The 23660-nt window shown below is 55.0% G+C and overlaps 1 long non-coding RNA gene across 1 annotated transcript in view; it reads right to left on the bottom strand.

Moving 5' to 3' along the window:
• LOC119155651 overlaps nucleotides 1-14628 on the bottom strand; it is a 57476-nt gene extending 42848 nt beyond the window's left edge. The window contains exon 1 of the long non-coding RNA XR_005106785.1: nucleotides 14397-14628. This is a non-coding gene — a long non-coding RNA (uncharacterized LOC119155651). The remainder of the gene's footprint in view (nucleotides 1-14396) is intronic.
• Between the last annotated feature and the right edge of the window lie 9032 nt (nucleotides 14629-23660).

Raw genomic sequence — 23660 nt, 5'->3', positions numbered from 1 at the left:
CCAAGGCGAGCTGGAGGCTCCCATACTGCCACAGAAAGGATTTTTACTGGTGACAAAGTCCAGAGGACGCTGGGGCCGACAGAGGAGATTTCATGGTGCACAGGTGGGAGCAGCTCTGCAGCAGACTCCATCCCCACACCGCGGGACACCGAGACAGTTGCACCCTTTATTCTTTTATAGCATTTATTAAGTTTGGTCCAAATGCCCTCCTCTTTCCTCCAAGGAAAGGTGAATCCCCCTGCAGCTGGTCCAGCCAAAGCTCCTTCCGGAGAGCGAAGCCTGAAAGCAAAGCAAAGGAACTGCAGAAGAGCAGGTCAAGAAAAAGCCTTTAGAGCCCTTGACGCAGCTCCTGCAAATGCAGCAATGCTTCAACAAGAAAAGCAAGTGCCAGAGTTTGGTGGCCAGAAGACACCACCAGCAGCCCTGGAAGAATGAAGGAAAACAAAGCAGAAAGAAAAGGGAGGGAGGGAGGGAGAGGGTGAGTGGGACAGCCGAGGAGGGCACGGGATGGAAAGAGGGGGTAGGATCTGCTTGAAGCAAGATCTACAGCCTGTTCCTGAAACTTCCCGCTTGTGTGCCAGGCACTCCCGAATACTAATCAGAACTGAAAAAATATCAAACAATTAGGAAGGAAAGTCTCTTGGCAGGGTTTCTCCTGGAGACGTCGGGCTGGTTTTGTTTATGAGCTAGAGGAAGTGGTAACCGCTCCTGTTTGTTCTTCTGAAGAAAAGAGAAAGCTCCAGTGTTTTAATTTCTTCGCTGAAAACCCTGGAGATTTTGCCTTAAATGGATCAGAATGGCTGATCTAGATTCACCCTCAGCCTTTTGTTACAAGAAAATATTTTAGTCATTTTCTCCCTCCCCTTCTGCGTGGGGAAAGAAAGGGGCAGGGGAAACAAAGCAAGCATTTTTGTTCTCAGAAAATATCAATGAAAAGAGCATTCCAGAGGACAAGGGTGCAGCACAGCTCCTGGGGCGCAGGAGATGTCCTTGCAGAGCAGCTGGGCAGATGCACCCCCGAGGAAGGGCAAATCCATAAACTCAAAACCTCCTTCATGTCAGAAAGGCATGCGAGGCAATGCATGGGAAGCCTAGATAAAGTTTTGAAACAAGCCCTTTGCCTCACAGCTGACATGTGCAAGGCTGGGAGGGGGTCGGGAGAGCGGTGCAGCGCGGTGGGGTGGGCACACACACATTTATTTGAAGGTGCCACTTGCAGCTCATTCCATGCAAAGTCCCTATATAAACATTTCATTTGGTTTTCATGCAAGTCGTGTCAGGAGGGCTTGAGCTAGCACCTTGGCAAGTTAAGCCAGGTTTATTGCGGTTTGTAACAGCAAGTGGAAGGCACAAGGCATGCATAGAAGGAGTCAATACATCTGCCTGCTGCATTGCACAGGGACAGGTCCCAGCATGAGAAAAAAAAAAGTCAGTTCCCAGGACAGACCCATAACTCAGCCTCACACAGCACCCCAGGGGCAGAGGTGTGTGCTGGAGCCCACAGCAGCATAAGGACAAAGCTTGTGAGCCTGTCCCCAAGGCATCAGCTGTCAGAGGCCTTTGAAGCATCTCTGCTGGGCAGGCAGCTCTCCCCCAGAAGGGAGCAGCCAGCCAGGGAAAGCCAGAGGACCTCCTCCGGAGCAGCACGACAGCCCAACAGGCAAACAGTGACACTCATGGCAAAGAACTTCCCCAAAGCTCCAAGCTTTTAGGTGCAAAACCAAAATGCATTCACCATGGAAACCCAGTTCTGGGGCTGGTAGGCTGGTGGAATTTACAGTTGGCTGCAGCCATCAAGGAGGCAGCCTGGACAGTGAAACCTTTCAACGTGAATGGTGCCGACCAAGTAGTCTGTCACTGCTCTGGAAGTGCTTTTCAAGGCAGCCAAACACACTGGTTTATCCAGCAATAATTCACCCGCTTCCAGACAGAAGGATATGGAAGCGGAGCCAGAGCCAGACAGCGCTCCCAAGCCCCCCTTTCCTGCGGGAGTCAGAGGAGGGAAGGGAAGGATGATGAGAAAGGGAGAGGCAGAGCAGGTGGTTTTCAATACTTTTTCCTTGGAGAAAGGCTGCACATTGATCGTCCCTGCACCAGCCATGCAGCTCCAGGAATGCTGTGTAGGTGGCCTGCTCAGAGCACACTGGAAACAGGCAGGGACAGCAGATGCCTCCGCATCACACCCCTCAGGCAACCATCACCCCAAGCATCAGCCTCTTGCTCTCCCAGTGTCCTCCTGCCCCTGCGCACACCAGCCCCAATTCCCAAAGCAATGCCCCAGGTATGGTCCGGAGTTACCATGCGAGGAGTCCTCAGGACCAGCCCTGCCCTCAGCACCCACATTTCCAGGTCACGCTCATGGATCAGCAGCTTTTTAGATACAGCTTAGCATCTTTCCTACGTGTCAAGTGCTTTTGGCTAAAACCAGATCCAGAGATGTCATGTTTTCCAACCCAGATCTGCTCCCTCCCCAGCCTCATCCCTCACTGCTTTGGCATCCCGGTATCAGTGCACTTGCCTGTGGGTATATCCCTCCCTGAGCACCCCAGGATGTTTGGAACAGCTGGCAGAAACAGGGCTCAGGCAGCCCTGGAGTGGCCTATTGGGTACCCACCGTCACAGAGGATGCCCTCATAGGGGATTTAATTCAGGTCTCAAAGCACCAACAAACGCCCTCAGCAGCGGGTCAGCCACCTGCCAAGCCCACCCTGGGAGCTGCTGTGCCATAACCTCCGCTCCAGCCAGCGCGGGGATGCTGCTCATCCAGCAGGACCTTCCGCTCCCCTGCCCTCAACAAAACCACTTTCCATCTCTCCCTGCAGCCGCATCCAAAGGCAAACCTGAGGCCAAGCACGGCTTTGCCAGCTGCACCCTTGCACCCAGCCTCCGCAGGGATGGGACCGGGAGCGCACGGGCTGGGGAAGAGGGGGGGTCCGGGAGGGACAAGGGCTTCGCACAGCGGCGGCACCCACTGGCACCCCCCGCCCCCGGTGGCAGCTCCGGTGGGCGGTGCGCGGAGCATCGCTGCCATCCAGCGGCCGCGGCCCGGGCAGCCCTGCCGGCCCCCCCCGGGCAGCGCCCGTCACCCCCCGCCACTTCACCCACAACAGACAACAATCTTTTTTTTTTTCCTCCCACTATACCCCAATTCAGACGGCTGGGGATGGAGCAGCCCTACCCCACTCAACCTCCGCTCCCCGCGAGGCTGTGCCCCCCATGACCTGCCCCACACCTCCCCCCCCCCCCCTTTTTTTCAGCTCAGAGAAGAACAAGGGCAGCCTGTGGCATTTGCAGCAGGGATGAGCACAGGCACCGCAGCAGGATGTTTATACTGATTTTTTTCCTCCCCTAATAACATCCCATCTTCCAGTTTGACTCCTACTTGTACTGAGAACTATCTCAAGAAGTCTGGCTCCTTCTGGAGCTTCAGGCCCTCAGCACGTACCTACAGGTGGGATTCGCTTCCCTGTGAGGAGCAGCCTGGCCGCAGGCTCCTTGGGCGCACCCAGGGGAAGGGCCCCCAGGAGCTCCTGCAGATACGCACAGGAGGGGCTGAGCAGCAGAAGGGAGAGGGTTGGGGGGCTCCTGGGATGTTCTCCCAGCTCCCAGGCACCGCACAGAGGCTGCCCAGGCTGCTGTCACAGAACTAGTACCGTTTGCCACCTGACGCCAGCAGCAGCAGGGACAGCCCTGTACTTGCCGACATTCTGGAAAGAAGCACCCACTTGGTACCCGAACCGAGCCCCCACAGGGTGCTCAAGGCTGTGAGGAGATAAAGAGGAAAGGAGCACAGGGAGGATTTGTCCCATCTGTCAAAGCACCAGTAACATCAGAACAAAGAGCATGCTGTTCATACCGCCTCTCAGCCTCATTTATTTTTTTATTAGAGATCCATCTTAAAAATTCACTGGGTAAGAAGAAATGTATCTGTTCTGCCACTCCTTTGCATTGACCACTTCAGTGGTTTGCAAGCACACCATGCTCTCCACAGCCATCTTCTCTCCTACCACCCAAAATCCTCAAAAATGGACTTCCAGCCTAAAACCCCTCAGATAAACCCCCCCACCAGCAATCACCACCTCGCCTTCGACACCCCCCTCTCAGCCCGAGGAGCCGCATGGCAGCTGGTGGGTTCCTTCCCTCCCTGGCCCCGGCAGAGGCTCACGCAGAGCTGGGGTCCGAGGTAGAATTTGGGGGAGTTTACCCAGAGAAAAGGGGTGTGAGGGGGGAAATTTGGCGTTTCCCAGGCCGCCAAAGACGCGCGCCCCCCCCCCCCCCCCGCACCCGAACGCCCGGGCAGGCAGCGCCGCCTACCCTCGCCCGCCCCCTGGCGGCTGCGCGTGGCACTGCCGCTGCTGCCCGGTCCCTGCCCGCCGCTGCCGGCAGGGGGCAGCGCGCACCCAGAAGCGCCGCCCGCCCCGCCCCGCCTCCCCCCCCGCAGCCCCGGGAGAGGGGGCTCGGCCCCGCGAGGGGGGAACAGCCCGCGGGGGAGATGCGAGCAGGGAGAGCGGGGTGCATCAGACCCGAAAGCTTTTTGCCTATTTGCATGGGAGTTCCCGGGAGCAAACACCACCAGGCACCCAGCAGCACCCCTCAGGCAGAGGGTACCGGGCACGGCGCGGGGCGGGGGCAGGGGGAGGTGGAGAGGCCAGTCCGGGGATGCCACTGAGCAGTTAAAGGTGACAAAGCGCCTCTGACAGGCCAGAGTGCGTGACGAGGGATTGCCACTTAAGCTCATGTTAACAAGCTATTGCTGCCTGCTGGCAGAGGCAGGGATCTCCGCAGCAGACTGCGGTTTATGCTTCCTGCCGGATCCCTGGAAAGAAGGGCAGTGCCAGAAGGGGCTGCCCCAGCCCCCCCAGCAGCTTCACAGGAGGGCTGGCATCTGCACCAGGGACCCAGGCTCCCAGCAAGGTCCCTAGCGCAAGCAGGGCTCAGTGCATCACTTACTGCACCTGAGAGCAGCCAAGCAGACAGCAAAGGCATCCGTTCACAGGACATCTCTCCAAAAAAGCTGAAGATGCAAGAAATAAAACCAAACTCCAAGTACCAGCCTGGCCCCTTAGCGCAGAAGCCGGTGCAGAGCCAAGCAGGCCTGAGCTGCGCTATGCTAGTCCAGGGTGGAAAGCCTCTGCCTTGCCTTAGCCCCTCAGCTAAGGAGCTCGGCACTCAAGAACCTGCTGTGCTACCAGCGAGGGCACGTGCAGTCTCACCCCTCCTCCAGCCTGGGTTTCAGAGGCCCGGACAGGACAGAAACCCAAGAGACTCATGCTACAGAGGGATGGAGTCATGTACTTGGTACATTCAGATGCTCATCAAGGAAAAACCACAGTCCCAAGGGGCTGAGAAAAGGCCGAGATGTAACAGCACCAGTCAGACACTGACAAGGGAAGGAAATTAAAGCATCCAACTCTGTTCAAATAGCTGGAAGTTTGCAGTGCAGAACAGAAGTCAAGTGAGCTTCAGCCACTCAGTTCCTCAGGTTTGCATTTGCCATCTCCCTCCATCCTGAAGAGCACCCAGCTGGCAGAGCTGTCTCTCCAGGGAGGCCACGCACCTCATCCTCCTGGATCTGCACTCAGTGAAAGTGAGTAACAGCAGCTTTACAGTTCTTCTCCATTTCTCTTTAACCATACTGGCACAGCCCACTGCTCAGCTGCTGCAGAACATGTCCACAGCCATACTGGACACCAGCATAGACCTCACATCCCTGCCAGCCTGCATCAAACTTCTTGGACTGATTGATCACCAGCAAACAAGAACAGATGAGCTCTACCCAAAACCAGAAGTGTACTTTAATAAACCCAAGTCTCTCCCAGCAGCAGTTTTCCCTTTATTCATCACATCTCAGCCTTGTTCTCCCAGAGGAAAGTTCACGACAAAAATAGCCCCACACATGAGAAAGCAGTCTAAGCAGGGTGAACCACAGCAGCTTCCCAAGTGGAAGAGCCACCTCTGCTCCATGCCCCAACACCGAGCTGGACCCACTCCAGTTCAGAGCAAAGGGCCGCAGCCGCTGCAAGCCTGCACAGGGAACTGGGACCAAAGGAGGATGTCCTCACCAAAACACACAGGGACCACAGAAGTCAGGTGTCACTAGCAGGCCAGTCCCAGATGAAAACAAAGACAGGACCACTGCATTTATTTACCTCCAGACAAGAGACAGCACAAAAGGCTGGTGAGGGCAAACTCCATCTCCCCCAGCACAGGAACCACCAGCTATTCTCCACCGAAGCAGAAATCCCCATTCTCCCAGGCCACGTACCCTCACACATCCACAGCTGCTCCTGCGAAGCCCCTTGGGCACATCTCCCAGCATCACACCCCTGAGATATCAATGCTGCTGCAAGTCCCCTCAAAATACAAAGCCCTGGCAACATTTCCTAGCAGTCCCCCTGCTAGAATCCCCAGGAAAGTGGATATTCCATTGCAAGGAGGTTGACGCTGCCCTCCCCTCCAAAGGGAGCCTTTCAGCTCACACCCCCTGCATCCACCCAGGCCCCAGGAGCCCCGCGGTACCCCCAGGACAAGCCCCACATTGTCCCCAGTAAGCCCAACAAGCAGCAGGCTCCCCTGCACAGCCACCACTGCTCGCTTCGACACGTTCCAAGTGGGGGAAGCCAGGGGGGATCCCTCTTGCTGGGGAAAGAAAGGAAAACCTGCTTGGGGACTGCCTCGCTTTAACTCCTTTGTCCATTACTCAGCAAGGTAACTCCAGGAAGAAAACTCTTATTAGAGATTTCAGGCTCAAATAACACTAAGAAGTTAGCACTTTGGTTAAAACAGGAGGGGAAAGCCCGTTCAGCTGTCAGACACAAGCCTGTCTACTCTCCTACTGCCCCTAGTGCAGCAGGTCACTGGATTTTGCATTTTCCCTACAAGTGAGGGAAAATATAGTTTTCTAAGTAGCCAGTCCCACAGGAAGGCTTTTTTTTTAAAAAAAAAAAAAGAGGGGGGAGGAGTACATATTCTTGACTCACCTAAGGCCAGCAGGATTTGTCCTATATGTGCGTATGGACTCCTTCCTCCTCCAGAGCCATGATGCTCTAAATAGCCCAGAACAGGAACTGTAGCACTGGGCTGTAACTGCTGCTGTTCCACATCTGTCAATTGGGAGATCTCGCTGAACGAAGCCAGTTCCACCAGATCAGTAAAAACCACAGCACTAGCTGAATAATACCAAAGAAATAATCCACCAGATTGAGAGAAGCAGATGTCCACAGCCTTCTGGCCATGACATTCCCAGCTACAGACAGAAGGGAGCATCCAAAACCCACACCAGTCCACGAGAGCTTATGACTTCAGAGATCCCAGCTGAGAGAAAACATCCAGAAACAAATCCTCTTGGCTCAGGATCATTTGCTTGGTGGAGCGGGAGAAGTCCCAAGCTTGCACATGGTCTGACTCTTGTTTCCTCGCTTCTAGGTATGAAGACAGTCCAACAGCTATTGTGGCTGGCAGCATCTGCCCCTTTCAGTAATGACAAGCTACCAAAACCTGTAGAGAAACAAGCGTCAGGACAAGGGAGCAGCAGTGACCCTCGGCCACTACAGCACAGTCAAGAGTTGCATCTTGTTCTCCAGGTCTGCCAGCAGCTGCAGGAGTATCTGAGGGCATCTGAGCACATCCCATGTAGCACAGCTGCAAGATATTCCCAAATTCAGCATTAAGCAGCCAAGACCGTGCCAAGATGAAGAAACATAAAGCAGGATTTTTCTTACTACTGCAGAGCAGAGGCGCCGGCCATGCTGGTGGACACGTCCCCAGGGAGCAGGCAGCACCAGCCAATCCCTTGCTTGGATGTTACTGTCCCAGTTGTTTGGTCAGCACTGGTCACGCTGGTTTCTGACACAGAGGATGACAGTTTAAATCCATCCACAGAAAAGAGACAACGATTTCTTCCCAGGGCAGCACGTCTCCTCCGCTCAGCACAAATCCAGCCACAAGGCTCACAAAAAGGCAGCAGTTCACACCACCAGTAGCATACCAGCTGCAAGGGCGTGCAGTGCCCACAGCAGGGCAAAGAGCTGAATTCTCCTCCTGCAACAGTTTCTTGATGAAATGAGCACCTGCAGCAGCGCTCAGCTGCGCTGAGCCCTTCCAAAGGTCTGGTCAGAGCTACAAGGGTCTGCTGAAGATGTGGCCAAGCACAGACCTCCCACAGGCCCCTTACCTCTGCTGACAACCTCAGCAGAGCACCCAGGACAGCACCAGCATCTTCCTCCCCACACCCCTCTTCAAAAGCAAACCCACGGAGATCACCAGCATGCTGCCCAGAGCTAGCGATGACCAGCTCTGCCTAGAAAGCAGTGGGCACACAGGATGGCCAGCATTTTTTCGGAGGGATTTTGATTTACTGCTCGTCTGCCAGGTCTGCGCACACACCATCACGTGTGCATGCACACACAATTTTATTAGAGATACATTAGTACGCACACTACCCAGCTTCGTTAGGGCGCTGCTGCTCTCCAGCACAAAGTCCGTATTTGTTTCCCTGCAGGGGTGGAAATAAAGGGGGTTTTGTATTTTCTTCCTCTTCTCTTTGCAGGCTGGAGTGAGTTTATTTGACACTCCAGCACTCTTTGTGAGCTGAGTGCCTGGGGATAAATGCTACCCTTAAGAGTTACTTGGCGTTAGACAGAGGGACCCTCTTCAGAGGAGAATGGGGGCTTGTTGGGATGGGGTGGGAGGGGGCACGGGGAGGGGGCCTCCGAAGAGCGCCTATGCAGCCCTCATAGAAGGGTCTCTGTCCTGGGCTTACAATAGAGCGAATTCTTAAAGATACCGGGAGCTGAAAGGAAGGAAGGAACTTTCCTCCTTTTAAAAAGGATTTTCAGGAACAATTGAAGAAGCTATAAAAAGGGGATCATTATTTCCCATCCAGTCTGCTGGGCTGGGAAGGCCCCCTGCCCCCTCCCGAGTCCTCGGCTGGGAGGATTTGACATATACCATTTGGACAAACGTAAGAGGTAGGACGACTGTCACCATCCAGTTCCCCCTTTGCTGAGGGAGCTGCCCGGACCCTGTGAGCAGATGTCTGCCTCCCTCCCACAGACAGGTACCAGCTACACAAGCCACCTTCTCCTCCCCAGAACCAGCTGCTCTGCTGCTTCCAGCTCCTCCTGCCTCAGGAGCAACAAGCTGCAGAGAAAGGGATCTCCCAGGAACAATGTTTGACTCAAATGCCCGCTGGTGGGCCAGGATGCCACTGTCCTGCCAGTGATACAGGAGCAACTGTGTGAACCCCATGCCCCCAGAGATGCAAGCCTGCACCATATCCCTGGCAAGAGGGGACAGCACTTCCATGGCCAACACAGCCTGCCCACCGCTCACATGGACAGACACCTGCCATCCAGCTGCAGGCCAGCAGCTCTTCCTCCCTGACTGCGATGATGAGTTCTCTGCAGACACACTCAGTCTTGCAGAGCTAAAGCCACAGCAGTTCGGCTGGTGAGCTTCAGCTCCAGCTTAGCACCATCACAGATCCCAATTGCTTCCAGAGTGACTGGTATCAGCTGTTGCTCTGCTCATGCCCACTGGTGACAGAGTCCCCCCAAAGCACAGCCTAGCAGGACACTCTGGTACCCCCAAGGGCTGCATTGCAGTGTTTCTGGTATCTCACACAACACCAACCACAGCCCATATACCATTTTTTTCCCCACACACCCAAACTGAGCCCTGCTCATCATATTGTCACCCCAGAGGTACGCAAGCATCTCACCAGGACCTCAGTCCACCAGGCTCCCTCATTGCCTCCTCATTTTCAACTTGCTGAGGTGATGCTGGAACCACATGTGCAAAATTTGGTCCATAGCAGAGCTCCAGCTGCCCACGAAGCAAGCTGCTACAACTTGCACACAAAACCCTCCCCAGCAGGCAAGGGGACCTGCTCTCCAGAGTCTTGGAAACATAGAGAAGCTCCTGTCAGCTTTAATTCCTAGAGTTTACTTCCAAGCTCATTGCATCAGAGATAGGTGTTTGGCCATCCAGCTACAGAACAAGTCAGGCTGCCTCTTGGTGTCACTGGCACCCTAGGTCCCAGACGCTGGCAGGAGGCTCCCGTCCCTCCAGCAGTGACAGAGCCCACCTGGCCATGGGCCAGCCCTGAGTTTATCTGCAGAGAGCAGAGACAAGCAGAGGAGAATGCCACCTCACAGAAACACCACGACCATCCAGCCTACAAGACCCAAAACAATGCTCTGCCTGCCAGTGTGAGCCCATGCACTGAAAGTGTGTTTTCTCATACCAGCTTTGGAAAAAACTCCCAAATTTCAGAAGCCACTCCTGAAAGACACTGGCCTGAAAAGTGCATTTTAAAGGACCACCAGTGGTAAGAGCAGAAGCAAACTCCAGCAACAGCAGTAAAGCCCCCATCCATCCCAGACTGGAGAAGATGTGACACCGAGGTCCAGAAGCACCCTGCCTCCACCTGACCCAGCACAGGACACGTGTAAGCAGTCCACGGCAGCACTTCAAAGCCAGCCTAAAGATCCTGTGCAGTACCATGCAAAAACACCCTGGCCCTCGTGGCCAAGTCATGTTGCTTGAGAGGTTCAAGGTCGTCTTAGGCTGAGCTTTACTTAGAGCCATTGCTGTCAAGTTTTGTCCTTTGCAAGACCACGGAAGGTTTTGCTGCAGCTGCACCAGATAGATGACAGCTCTGGTGCCCCCTCAGGGAGAAAAGGCAAGAATAAAACCCCAGAGGAATAAGCTTTAAGAGCCTGGCTAGATAACATTTGCTTCCAGTATGAAACCCATTCTGGGCTCTTTTTGCAGGAAAGCTACACAACCACCAAGGGATCAAACACATTTATTTAAAGGCTTAGGGTTTAGCCCTCAGAAAACATCTGTGGCCTGGCAGAAAGAATCAGCCAACTGAAGAAAAAAAATGTTACCTTCTTAGGGCATGGGTGCAGCACAACCCTGGGACCAAGGTCCTTCACACCTCATCAGCTCTGTTTGGGAGAAAACACACTTACAGATGAACTAGAAGCAAGAACAACCTCCTTAACCACACGCATTCCGGTTTTCCTCTCGTGTGTCAGTCCTGGAAAGCACTGCCTGCAATTCAGATGCTGCCACAGGGGGGGAAAAACCCAAAAATAAGAAAAGGGGGAAGCTTTGAAGCACTGAAATCAGGCTGCAGAGCAGGACCTGAAGCCACACTGAACATGGGCTCTGTCCCCAGGGACTAATAAGGCAATGCACTGTAAACCCTAATCCTGTGCTAAGAGCTTTCATCAAAAAGGAACAGTATTTATTAGGGAGTTATAGAAGGTAATAAAAGTGTTTTCATGCAGTGTTTATACTAACATGGGGGACTTTATGCTAGCATTTGCCCCTTCATTTTTATTTTAAATACATCTTCCTGATGAAATAAGCCACTCTGAACAAGGCCGCCCTTTGTAATGTGGTTATAACTTTCTGGCTGGCCGTGGTAACTGGCAAAACACTGTGCTTTTCTTGCCCTCTCTTTTGTTGCTTTGCTTTTCTGTTCAAAGTTCAAACAAACAAAAAGCCCCCCAGCAGGCTGCATTGTGCTCCTGGCATTATCCCCCCATTGTCTGGGGCTCAGCGAGCCAGAGGGAGGGGGAGCGGGTGTGACCCAAAACTTTTGATCTCCTAAAATTTAAGGCACTCCGATCATTTCTTATACAGAATCCCTGACAGAAGAGCTTGAGCACAAGCAGTCTAGACCTGAGCCAGCTGCTACTAAAAAAAACACCCATCACCAAGGAGAAGTGATGCTACTACATCAAATATATTTAAAAGCAAGCACAAGAGGCATGCACAGCAAACCCCAGCGCTCAGAAAAGCTGGGTCAGAGTCCAGGGCTTCCAGATTTCACAGCTGGGCTTTGCTGCAGACAGAAGCTTTTGCTTCGGAGGGAGTCGGGAGTCACGAGTCGCAACATCCCCGAAGCCCTGTCTGCTCCACAGCCTGTAATCCACTGAGCCCCCCCAGGCAGTCAAGTGTAGATGAGACGGCACCTCAGTCTGGTTTAGCAACCTCCCTAATACATAGTTTATAGTAATATATTATTTTTAGCTGGTCCTCAAACAGTTCATGATGTCCACTGCAAGCAACAGCATGACCATCAATTTTCCTGGTCTGTTATAGGGCATCCCTCCTCTGGCAGCGCAGAAGGGGTGAACGCACCTTTCCCAGGCCACAGCTGCGGCAGGGCAGTGGCCGAGGGCTCTGCCAGGGTCCTTCGTGCAGCAGCAGCTCAGTGTCTGTGAAACAAGTCCTGACAGAGTCCCCTGAGCTGTGGGGGTGAGACCGCCTGGGCTGTTGACCCCATGGCTCATGCAGCCCCCATTGCTGCAGGCAGAAGGATCCATTCTGGACTCTGCTGACACCAATTTAGGGGCTCAGCAGAGGCAGCTAGGCAGCGACACACGCCTGGTCCCAGCCTGTTGAGCAGGAGAAGCACCAACATCCCCAGCCGCTGTAATTCAACCTGCCAGAGCACAGCACCCGAGCCCAGCAGAGAAACCCGCCAGGGACCACGGCCCACCGCAGCCAGCATCTCCCCTGCCAGCTACAGCCTTCCCCACGCTCCGCAGCGGGTTTCTGCCATGCAAACAGAGATCAAACTCCAGCAGCACAGCCCTACCAGCCCGCAGCCTGGGAGACACCATGAAGGGAACACACCGGCTGTAAGAGCAACTTCACCTCCTCCTGCCAGCGCAAGAAGCGGACAGGACAGTATTTCCCTTCGCATACGTTGTACTTGACAAAGCACCTTCATGCTTCACTTAGGGACCCTCTCCCCACCAGAAACCCTCACAGCCCCACTGTCAGGAGGGCTGCAGAGAGTCACCCTGCTGCCACTCAACAGCACCCCAGAAACAGTTATCACCAACATGTCACACGAAGCTTGAGGGGTGCCACATCTCAGACTACCTTTTGTTCGAGACACCTGAGCATGGAGAGCAACTGGTAAACAAGCAGCTTCATAGAAAGAGCAAGTTCAAACAGTTCTTTCTCAAAGACTTTGCTGCAAAAAGAGCCAGGAGAGCACAAAAATATTGCAACACCCTTCTGGCCCATGATGTCTCCTTGTTAGGGGGCTCAAACTCACCACAGCTGCAGGAAGGACATCCATCCCTAGTTTTACGGGGAAATGAGAAAGTGGATGCCCTGAAAACATCACCTGCCTGACAGTAGAGAAGAAAGGTGTCCTTGCATACCCTGCTCCAGCCTCCAGGCTGGAACCTCCCCTTCACAGTGCCAGGCAAACAGAGATGCAGCTTCTTCCCAAGGCCTGAGTCACTGCACACAGCCCTCTCCCCCCAGCTTTCATCCCACCAGCTGTGACTGTGATTATAAAAAGATGTCTCAATTAGCAAGAGAGCTGAGCAATTCCTCCAGTCTCAAAACCCTTCAGAGGAAATGCATTTCAAGCCAGCAAAGAGCAACACTAACAATGTCTGGGCAATAAAAGCTTCTCTTGTTTATATCAAAGTAACCTCAAACATCCTTTCCCCAAACAAGCATCCCTCGCCTTCCGTACGGATCAGCAGGCTCACACACTGGAAGGGCTGGTGTTCTCCTCGACACGCTGGGTCCCTTGGAGCAGACAGCACTAATTTTTGTGTGTGTTATTGGTTGCAGGTCTAGACTGGTGTGGTCTTTTTGTTGTAGCGAGCAAAATAAGGGAGTCATTCATATTTTTCCAGAATTCACACAAAAGTGCTCTTGTGCATCACAGATACCTTGCATCACCAACCCCGATCAAGTGTTTCTCGCTCCCGGACTCATGCCAGGCAGCACCAAAGGCTGGGGAGACCCCCCAGACCCCCAGCAGAGCTGGGGAAGGGGCTGCAGGCTCACCAGGGTTATACCTCACCCAGGCACCTGCCCAGGCACACGGAGCCCTCGGGGACCTTTCTAACGAGGTTTTCCCACAGGAAGGGATGGAAAAAGTCATGTAGTGTCCCCCCACCTCCCAGAAAAAAAAAAAAAAAATCACGAAGAAAAACACGCCACACACGTTTTTTCTTAAGAGAGCTGAGGAACCCCCCTCCTCCCTCTGCCAGCCGGGACCGCGCTCGCCCTCCCCCCGCGCTCGGCTGCGGAGCATCCCCGGGTGGGAGCCCCTCGCCCCCGGGGCGGGGGATCCGGCGGGACAAAGGCGGATGGTGCTGGGGGGTACCGGCACCGGGGGCACCCGCAGCTCGCCCAGCCCCGCCGTACCGGGCCCCCCGGGGTGCACCCACAGCTGCCCCCCACCCACCCCCCCCACGGGGGCCGCGCCGACTAACGGGACCGGGAGGCGGCAGGAACAAGTGCCCGGCGGGGCGCCCCGCGCGGGGTCCCGCAGCCCACCGTGGGCCGCCCCCCGACCCCGTTCCCCCCGCCACCCCCCCGGGGCCGAGCAGGGCACCTACCTCCGGCGGGCCGCACCGGCACGGTGCCGGGGCTCCGGCATCATCCTCACCCAAGGCCCCGCTCCCACCCCCGGTGCGAGGGACCCCCCCACCGCCGAGGGGCGGGATAGCGGCGGGGATGGCCCCGGGAGCACCGGGGCAGGAGCCGTGCGCGGGGCGCGCAGGTGACCGGGGGGGGGGGGGGGGGGGGGGGTGTGGAACCGGGACCGACTCCCCGGCGGGCGGGGATGCTCCGACTGCGGCGGCCGGGCCATTCCCCCCTTATATAGCCCCGGGGCGGCGGGCGGGCGGCGCGGCTTCACGGGACTTGTAGTTCCTCCCCCCCCGGGCCGGGAGCCGCCTCCCTCCGTCCCTCGTCCCTCCCTCCGGCCGGCCGCGGGGAGGGGCGGGCGCAGGCGGCGGGGGAGACCCCCGGGCGGGGCACGGTGGGGCTGGGTTTGCCCTGCAGCGGGCCCCGGGGCGGGGGGGAAGAGCCGGTGGCTTCGCCGGGAAAAGCCCGGCAGTTCCCCGGGATCCCGCAGCCGCATCTCGGTGGCACGGCGCAGCCATCCAGGGCAGAATCCGTCCCCAAACCGCTGGTGAATGAATAACCCCAGCAAGCGCTCAGCACGGAGACCGATTACTTCAATTGTCCCATGTATTGGTTATTGTTTAGTTTAATTATTCTCCCAATTATTAATTTAACTTAATTATTAACCCATCTGTGGAATGAATGAGCAATTAACTGTGCTGTTGACTGAGGGGCTAATTTAAGGCCCATTCTTGCAAGCACGCTCCGTCCAGGCAAAGTCACCTGTCTCTCCCCGCGGGACGGGGCCCTGTGCCACGCATTTCCCCAGTGCTTTTGCCTCCAGCCAGCGAAATGCCCTGAAGGGGACACAGGGCACAAGGTGGGTGGCAATAGCAGGACCAACACCACCATGCCCCCGTGCCTTCTCCAGGCACAGCCCCTCTGCCGGAGGGACGACCGGATTTTGGGCAGGGGAGAGGGTGGACAGTGCCAAAGGGGGGGCATCTCGCACACCCCTTGGGCTGGCTGGCCACTGGGCTCGGCTCTGGGTGGGCAATGTCCCACCCCACCGGCTGCGCAGGCGCAGGGACCTGGATCCAGCGTCTTCCCACCTGCAGCAGGTCGGGATTTATCCTCGCATGCTCAGGAGAGCTGCCAAAGCGAAACCACAGAAGTTTCCCAGGACAAGTGAGCAAGGAGGGCTGGGGAAGAAAGAGGGAGAGCGAAGGGGAAGGAAAAAAATCCCTCCTGGCAGGTTTTCAGGGCCCAAAGCTGGGGTGGAAATGCTTCCCTTCCCTTAATTGCTTCGAGACCAGATGAATTTCTTGAAGAAACCGCAACTGAAATGCTGCACAAATCACATTGTTGTGCTTGTGTTGGCTGCCTTTTTAAGGAGGTAAAAGGTCATCATTTATGGTATATTAAAAAGAAAAAAAAATAATATTTTAGGGCTGTGGAGGAGGGGGGTTGTGTTGCTTTTTCATACCCATGTTCTGGAAATTAAAACCTGTTTGGCAAGCGCCAGATTGCAACTTGCAGCAAAGAGCAGAGCTGGGAAAACGTGTGGATGCGGGGCAATGCCGCAGCCCCCGTTTGTCCCCCAGAGCCATCCTGTCCCCCGGCCGGGGGCGATGCCCATGCAGGGGCGTGGGGCTCTGGGAGCTGCTCCCACGGGGTTCGCCAGCCCTGCACTGCGCCCTGCAAGTCCCTGCAGCTTCAGGGCCCAGAGGGTGCAGCCAGCACTGTCTGTCTGACACCCCTGAGCTGCTGCGAAGTGGCAGGAAAGTCCTGATTCCAGCCTCCTGAGAGCTCCGCTGGTTTTATTCAAGCACAGAAATTTGGCTGCTCTCTTTTTCTCCCTTTTCTCACCCGTCAGTAAAATGATGGAGCCTATTCTCCTCCGGCTGGCTGCGTGTGAGCAGGCACTTGCTGCTCTGTGAGTCACGGGCAGAAGAGAGCTGCCTGCTCCTCTCCTCTCCCCTGGGCGCGGGAGCTCTGCTTGGCTCCAGCTGCCCTTTGCTTTTAGGAATCCTTCACCCGTTAGAAGCTGCACCTTCCCAAGTGTGGCAGGACTCGAACCAGCAAATGACAAACACAGGCAGGCAGCCTGCCCTGGGCACCAGGTGAGAAACCTCGGGAGCAGCTAACGAGCATGGAAAATAATAGCACCAGTGCCAAAAATGGCAGAGGCTAATTCGGTATTTATTGCGGGGAAGGAAGTGCTGGACATGCCCAGGTCCGGCGCGCTGTCCCGTGCCCAGCTCAGCCAGGAACCCCTCCTGAAAGCGGCTCAGGACTGGGCTGCAGGCGGACAGGCACAGGGATGCAGAACTGGCCCAGCTGCTCTGCAGGAAAGCCCTGTCGCACCAGGCAGGATGGAAGCACTTGGCCTTGTGATGCTCCTGGGCAGAATGAGACACAGAGCTCACTGGAGTCACGGGAATGGCTGTTGCTGACCCAATACCTGAACTGGGTCTCTAAAGGGCTCCCATCAGCTGGAGCGCTTGGAAGCACAGAGCCACATGGCTGGGTGGCCAGGGATTTCAGAAGGCAAATTACCATTTTAATAATTTAAAAGCTTTGCTCCCTCTTCTAGTGGCATTTCCTTCAAAGCCACGTGCCCACAGGCCGCGGCACTGTCAGACATCACCACCAGAAGCGACTCGCAGCGCTGTGAGGCTCTGCCACGGCTCCACAGGCTTTTGCTGGCGACATCTGACTGGTGTGAAGGACCATGCCAAGTACCCGGGTGGCGGTGAGGTACCCCTGCCCTGCACAGAGACCCTCAGTGGCCTCTGAGGGTGGTCTGAGGAAGGAATTGAAATGGAAAGGTGCGCAAATCCTTCACGGAGGAGCTTGGCATTGATTTATGGGATGCTCCCAGCCCTGGTTTTGCAAGAACATGACGTGATGGTTAAAGGTTTTAGAAGATGCTGAACTCTGCCAGGCCAGTGCCAGGTGAGGCAGCAGGCGAGCAGGCGCAGAGCCAGCAGCCCTGCACACCCAGGCATGGCTTTGCGTGACTACAGCTGGCTGGAAACACAAAGACATTGTTTTTAAGTGATAGCCAGCCCCCCCTTCCCCAGCTCCTTGCGAGAGGACAGCATTCCTGTCTCGCATTCCTCAGCCACTGCTGAGATGGGGAGGGGAGACCTGAGCCAGAGGAAGAAAGCACCAAGTTTTAACTAGGAAAGTGGCCCGTGTGCGTGTGTGATGGTGGTGGGTGGTGTGGGCAGGGAGGGAGAGCAGAATTGCCCATAAAGCAAGCTAAAGTGCATGCAGATCAGGTAATAAGGGTAATTACACAAGAGCCTGTGAATATAAGAATGTCAACCAGATGTTTCCAAGTCACGGAAAATCCGTCGTTTCCCAACAGATCCACTTAGAGCTGCTGAAAGCATCCTTTATCCCGCGAGGGCAGGGACTCGAGGCACTCCTTGGCGAGGAGGATGGGGCAGTTTGGTCCAAGGGCTGCCGAACACAGGCTAAAACACTGGCTACACCATCCCCGAGTTGCTTTGTGAAAGCTTTTAAGCAGAGGAAATCCTCAGTGCAATGGCAAGTGGAAAGGGAAGAGGGTTTTGCTGGAGAGGCAAGTTCTGCTCCTGGCTCTGGGCTGGCTTTGGGGTTAGGGGCTCTGTGTTCAGCCGAACGGGGCTGAAATACCACCGGGAGGATGAACGGGCACCGATTCTTCTCCAGCTGAAAATATCCTCGGGATACTGAATTGCCAATGGTCAGTGTTGGGCAGGGAGAAAGAACTGGGCTGCTGACTCCTCTAGACAAACAGGGCAAGCAGCACAAGACGGCAGGAGCCCCGCTGCCCTAACCTGCAGCTGCACCAGCCTTTCGTGGGAGGGTGGAGCCAGAAAAACTGCTTATTCTTGTAAAAGTTTTGTTAGTACAAACACCTTCTTGGTAGCACAGTTGGGTTCACAGCCTGAGGTCATGTTACTCTTACCACCCCAGTTTGTGAATGGCACATCTATAAAGTTCACCATGGACTTTGCTGTTGATTTTTACAAAAAAAAAATAAACAAACAAAAAAACCCAAATGCATTTAGTGACAGGCACCAGCATTGGCAAAATAAAAGCAAAAGGGATTTGGGAAGGGTGATTTGGGAATGAGTTCCCACAGGATGGCTGTTCCCAGGGCCTGGCCAGCACTGTAACCTCTGAAAGTCCTCTGACCTTCAAATACCCTCCCCAAATCAGTTAAATATATATAAATATATTGAAATATGGAAACAAAAAGCTTTTTATTTCATGCACTGAGAGTGCCAAGTGTCTGCAAGAGCCAATAAAGAACTGTTGCTCCAGGGAAGGGGGAGCTGCGTTTCAGGTAAAACACAAACAACCTGAATATTTACCCAAAACTTGAACCAATCTCAAAGTCCAAAAAAAAAAAAAAAAAAAAAAAGGAACAAAAAAACCTGAGGTTTTGTAAAAGAGGAGGAAAAGTGTGGTTATGTGTTTTCAGTGTTCTCTGGAGTGCTGGATTGCAGCCTGGACCACAGGCACACACCGGTGGGTCCTGGGGAAGGATGGGCTGCTCCCGCACTGGCACTGCTCCACATGCTCCGGCTGCCTCGGGCAGTGGGGAAAGTGGTGGGAAACCTCCTCGGAGGGAGCTGGAGCAAAGCTGGCCCTGAAAGCAGCCGAGAGGCCATGGGGAGCAGCGAGGGAAGGACAGCTACCCCTTGGTAAACACTCCTTTCACCTCCATACAGCTGCTGACGGTGTCAGCGTGCTTTGCTTGTGCAAAGCCAGGCTGTGTGATGTGGGGCCACGGTGCACGGCGGGGTTTGCCCCAAGCAGGTGCAGACAGGAACGCGTGAAAGATCTCGCTACCATCACTCGTCCCGATACATGATATGCTGCAGCTGGCTGGGTGATGGGGGTTCAGAGCGCTCGTACCATGCAATGGACAGGAGGGGCAGGGCCAGGCTGCCTGTCCTGTGCCCCGCGGCATGCCTGGGTCACAGGGGATGCCCAGGACCCCAGAGCAAGAGAGCAAAGCAATGATGTCCCAGTCTGGCTGTGGGGACCAGGAGCAGGGACTGCGACCTGAGCCACACAGGGACATGGGCTGGTCGGTGTGACGCTCCCTAGCACACAAGCAATCTCTGCCAGCAGATAACAAGTGTTACCTGTGCGCTTGCGAGGTGCACAGCTGGCCACAAGAAACTTGAAGGTTGACAGAAACCAAAGAATTCCTGAGCCACAGGGAGAGAAGTTTCAAGACACCCAGGAGCAATTCAGTACCCTGCTCCCGTGACTTTCTGCCCGCTCCCAACATCCCACCCACCCTCCACAAGCTTCCCAGCAGACTAGGAACGAAAAAGCCACTGCAAGTATGAGAAAAGGCACATCAGTCACCTGTTTGCATAGTGACAAAGGCAAAGCAGGGAAGAGAGGTTTACATACCATTGCCAAGGTCACACAGGAGATCTGGGGCACGGGACCCCGCTCGCCCGGACTGCTCTCCTCCACGGCACGCGGGTCTCCATCTCCTACTGGACTGCCAGCCCAGCGTCCTAGGGAAGACAAAACAGCCTTTAACACCAATGGCAAACGTGTGGTAAAACCCTCCAAGCCTTCATATAACAAAAGCAAAGGAAGGGAATAGGTAAAATTATGAACCGTAAGAGCAAAATGCGCTGTACATTGGGACTGGGACAAAGAAAATCCACGCTCCTGTGACGCTAACCCCATGCCAGTGTACATATAGGCTGTGTGTTTTAGACTTAAGTTACTTAAAGAGAACTTTAAAGCCAAAACACTGTTAAAAAGTACATTGTGTGCTCTGTTGTGAAGATAAATTCATTATTTAAACTTGAAAAGGTGACTCATCTAACATCTATTATAAAAAGGAATAAAAACACACACACATGCAGTGAGATTTTCAAGGAGTCCAGTGATTTAGTGTCTCTTTCTTTCTCTCCCCACACTTCTTGCCTCCTGCACAAGGATCTATTGAGAAGCTGCAGAACAAACGTTCCCTTATGCAGCTCCAAAAAAGTCTCCGTCAGTTTGTCTGAGACAGCTGCCTCCAAGCACGCTATGGTTACTCATTAACCGGGTCTCCCAGGGCAGGGGAAGAAGGAGTAAACTTAATAGACCCTAAACCAGAGGCAAAAAAAAAAAAAAGAAAAGAAAATAAATACATCAGGTGTCCTGGAAAATGAAGTAGAAAAAACAGGTGGTAACCATGAGCACCTCCAAGGCAGAGGGTCTGGCCACGATGGGCAGCCAGCGACCGGAGCAGAAGGGCACAATGACATGGAGAGTAAACGTATGGGGACAAAAGAGTAAGATTATTAAAGGGAAAGAGAAGAAAGAGACGGGACAGAGAGGCACTTGTGTTCCACGGCGCTTTATATGCTCAGGGTGGCGGGGGAGGATTACTTCATTGCGGCAGAGTTGCCCAGCTCTGCTCCCCAACGGAGGGATTCATTCCCTCCCCCCTTGCACGTTTTGCATGAGAATGAGGGGCTGCTTTGGCTGGGGAGCACTTTCCAGTGGGTCAGTCCACTCCCGAGGCCTCCCAGCTGCCAGGAGAGCCGGTCACCGCTCCGCTGCCCCGTGGCGAAGCGTCCCTCCTGGCAGGTGAGAAGGACGGGCAGGTCCCCTCCTGCCTCCTGAGCACACACGTACGCTTGGCTTTCCGCTTCCACCACCGCACGCAATGGCTTCTTCTCAAGCTGGACCTTACAGACAAGATGCCTCATCCAGCCGAAGGCTGGGTCGGATTCTGCCCTGTCCACATGAGACCAGACGCTGCCCTGGCCATCGCCACCTCCTTCGCCTGCTCCCTCCCCATCACAACCCTCTGCAGAAAATGCTCCGCCAGGGCACGGGGGACGCGCAGCCCCGGGCTGGCTGCACCTCGTGCCTTCATTTCTCCCAGCCCCCGGGCAGGGGCTCTGGGGAGGAAGGCATCCCAGAAACATGCGCTCACCTGCACAGCAGCTCCGCGGCAAGGCAGGGGTCACCACCGGCTGGGAGCCAGCGCGTCCCCCAGTGCCTGGGGACACCAGGCAACATCACCTGCCCCCCTGGGCCAAGGCGGGCAGCCCTGCCTGCCCAGCCCTTGGTGCACGGGAGCAGGGAACGGCTGGTGCTGGCCTGACACCTCCACAGGATCCTGATGGAGAACAATAATTATAGTTGCAATAAAAAGCTGACTCTGTGAACAGCAGTAAATCAGCCCTGCCCGCCATTCAGACCCTGGTTCACCAAGCCTTGAGCCTCGGCCACCACCAGAATTAATTCTCTGTTTTCTATTTGCCCAACATGCTCCCCCCGGAGATAAGGCGGGAGGGGGGGGGGGGCAAGGGACTGTAATTATCTCCCTGCCTTCTGTCATGTGCTTTTTTGAAACAATTAAGGGATTGCAGTCAAAGGAATGGGGTGGGGATGGAGCAGAGCCAGGCAACCACTCTCCTGCAGGACTGCAGCCCTCAACACTTTGCAGGATCCATCCTGAGCTGACAGTGGCAGCCTGGACCCACCTTCTGGAGGAGCCCAGCACTCTCAGCCCCACAGCAGCACGGCAAGGGCAGTGGCACAGGCATCCTTGTGCAGCCTCAGCACCCGGCCGTGCTCTCGCCATGTGGAGCAGAGCCACGGAGCAACCAGGTGCCCAGGGCTGTGCCAGAGCCCTTGGGGACAATCCAGACCTGCAGACCGCTGTCCCCCAGGGCCAGCAAAATCCCTGGTATGAACCTTTCCAGCTCTTCTCCCAGGATCCTCTTGCTGAGGCAGCATCTCCCATCCCAGAGATGCCCATTTCCCATGAGCAGGGGCCACAGGTGGGAAGCAGATATGCCCACCCATGACCCTACCTGTAGGCACCCTCCGACAGAGCTGTCAGAGCCTGAGCCACTGCAGAGAGCCCCTGCAAAAGGGATCAGCAAAAGGGATCAGCCCCTGTAGCCGCTCCAGCCAAGCACATCCCGGACCAGCTATGCAGGGCACCCACCCGCAGCGCCCCGAAGGGCAGCACAGTGACTCCGAGTCACCTGCGATGCACCAGGTCTTTTCTGCTCTCATGGCTGGGATCCGCTGGCAGCTGCCTGTGAGAGGGAAGGCAAAGGCTGGGAGGCAGCTCTCTCTCCCCATCCAAGTCAGCTGGTGCTCAAGTGAAACAGGTACCTTATGATTAAGTTTTTTGTGAAATGTTAAACATCTGGAGCTCAGCGGTACAAGGCGGCCTTTGTGCAGCTGGTAAATTATCTGCAATAAAACAGCACTTGTTTTGGAGAGCTTCAAGGAGAGGGGGAGGGGGGAAAAAAGAAAAAAAAAAGAGGAGAGAGAAGCCACCCCCACCGGAGGAGGAACCTCAGACCTCTTCTGGGGTCTCACCAGCATTTTCCACGCTGTGCAGGGTGACTTGCTGCATTCACAGCAGCCTAAGACCCTGCAGAGACCCCTCCGCGTTGCCTGCAGACCCTTGCAAATGGGGTCTCTCAGCCCAGCCCAGCAGTGCCCCAGCCGAGGCACGCGGTGCTAAGCAGCCCCGTGGAGCAGCCTCCAGCTGTATTAAGTATTTGTGATTAAATACTCAGCATTTGGCTCTGGAAGGGACCTCGTCTCCTCCCAGCTTGCAGCTTCACAGCAGAAGGTGGTGTTTCCCACTGGTGTTTTCAGATTTCTTGATTTGAGAAGCGCTGATCAAATAATAATTAAAAGGGACCTGAAAGGTCAATGTCCTTAAGAAATGAAGGGCTGGGGTACACGGACAGTATCAAGCACATGGGGCTTGGGGAAGCTGGAGCTGGGGGTCCCTGTGCCTGGCAGAGGGTCCCACTCGCTCCTGCAGCTCCTGAGCCACAGCATCCGCACCCGCTCGCCACGGGAGATTGCAGTGCTCCACCTTATCAGCTTGTCATCTTGTCTGAGCACGGTGTGTGTCTAACCCTGGAAATTAAGAGGCAGACGAGTTCAGGAATTTTGCATCTTTCCTTGGCCGAAAGGAAAGGCAAGGCAAGGCAGCAGCTCCTCTGTTTCTTTCGGCAGCTCTGAGGGGTTTAGATAAACCGCACTGGCATTTTGGTGTGGAGGGGGACTCTGCTCACCTTTGCACAAAGCACAAGGGAAAAAGATTTGCACAAGTAAAAAAAAAAATTAAAAAAAAAATCCCTTTTGCTCACAGGCCTCTTCCAAGCGTGGGGAAGCAGCAAGAGCAAGGAGCCGTCCAAGAGGCAATGAAACACCTCGGTGGATTTTAAGCCAAGGTCCGTTTAAAGAAA

The sequence above is a fragment of the Falco rusticolus genome, chromosome 1 (assembly GCF_015220075.1).
Source record: "Falco rusticolus isolate bFalRus1 chromosome 1, bFalRus1.pri, whole genome shotgun sequence".
Classification (NCBI taxonomy): Eukaryota; Metazoa; Chordata; class Aves; order Falconiformes; family Falconidae; genus Falco; species Falco rusticolus.
The sequence above is the reverse complement of the archived record's forward strand: the minus strand, read 5'-3'. Positions and strand labels throughout refer to the sequence as shown.